We start from the raw sequence: 1,767 nt of genomic DNA, 5'->3' as shown, positions 1-1,767 counted from the left end.
ATGATTTTGACAAGCTATGTGGCTGTTTACTGTACTTGGTTTGACAGTGTTGTATTTTGTAACGAGATAGTCCTTTTGACTTTGTAACTCTGCTTACGTATTCTTTTACATTACTAATGCTAATGATATTACACTGCAGTTAACTATACTGCTAGTAATTTTTTTAACTTAAAGTCTGACTGCAGTTCTTTTGTAACTAGACAGCCTTCTTGTTTTACTTTGTAACAATGATTCTATTTCCAACCATGGAGGTATACCGCCATGTTCCAACCAACAAGTGTCAACGGATTTTTTGGTTTTATTTGCTGTCCATTTATATTCCTAAATGCAAGTAACAGGTTATAGAGACGCACACATACAGCGTGAGGACACATTTTAGTAGCATAGACGGTGCTCACATGTCAATTTTGAAATTTTCCGGGGGGTACTTATATTACAGAAGGTACTTATATTAGATTTTGAAGATTTGTCCGGGTTGTACTTCTATTCCAGAAGGTACTTCTATTCGAGAGGTGAGAGTAACCATGTGCTTTTATTGCATAAAAGACGTAATTTATACCAGATTATCGACACGCGAGGGACAAGTGAAATATTTCACACCTACCACCCATTGTTGACTGGCTGCTAATTAAATATCATAAACCTTTACTGTACATTCTGTCCTACTGGGTTAAGTACAGATCATAATAATACATTTAGTGCATCGTATTACAAAGCAACACGGTAATGTATTACAAAGTAATGGTCTTCCTTATTTTGGTCCTCGTTCCAAAATCTTCCGAACATGGGGAAAAGACAATTATCATTGTCACAGTGTCACACTACAAAAGTAAACTTCGAGCACAGACATTGCTTTCTTTCAGTAGCTCTATACAAGGGTTAAAGCTAAAATCTATTTCAAACAGTCCATATCATACTCATGGCAGATCATACCCATGGCAGTTTAGAATGTACAACACATTTTCTTCAAAAGCATGGACAAGTGGTTTCGTCACTTTGCTAAAAGGCAGAAAAGGATTCAACCAGCTGTAATCTCCAGACATGCTGATTCTACTGACCTTCCAAAGCCTCGCCCCTTCATCTCTTTCTCCCTCCCTATACCATTTCACATGGGCTAGCTCACAGCCTTTCACCAGTATATAATACTGAATTCTGCCAAAGTAAACAGAACCATACAACTTTGCGCCTACAACAGAAGACACACTTTTGGACTTTGTTTTTGCCTCTGTCTCCTCACACCGATATCCATGTAGCCGATGCGTCACAGGATGGCGTGAGGATGCAGCAAAGAACTTCTTGGCTACATCCTTTGTATTGACATGTACATAGGAGGACAGATACGAAGCTGAGGGCTCATCTAGCTCAATCAGGACATGTGAGCCCTTAAGACATTGCAGCACAGAGTATAAGTTGTTAGGAACAGCCGATTCATCTTCCTCGTCATCATCATCTTCTGCATCACGGATCGTGCTGGTCACACTTTCGAGCGGGTCTGATCTGACTTTCGGCATTTTCCCGGCAAGAGCCAGCTGCTTGCAAAGGCTGCTAACCTGGAACACAAACAACAGTCATATTAAGTATAAATATTCATAAACTTAAAGCAACATTAAAACACAAACAATACTTCAACAGTTTTTAAAAAATTTATAAAAACATACACATACTGCATTACAAATAAAACCACCTGTGGAAAATTTATAACTTTGTGTAAAAAGTGCTGTAACAGCTGTAATTTGACTCGAGTCAACATAATCATTGGATCATCAA

Source organism: Branchiostoma belcheri, unplaced genomic scaffold (assembly GCF_001625305.1).
Source record: "Branchiostoma belcheri isolate BF01 breed outbred unplaced genomic scaffold, Haploidv18h27 scaffold472, whole genome shotgun sequence".
In the NCBI taxonomy this organism is placed as follows: Eukaryota; Metazoa; Chordata; class Leptocardii; order Amphioxiformes; family Branchiostomatidae; genus Branchiostoma; species Branchiostoma belcheri.
Note: the sequence above shows the minus strand (reverse complement) of the source record.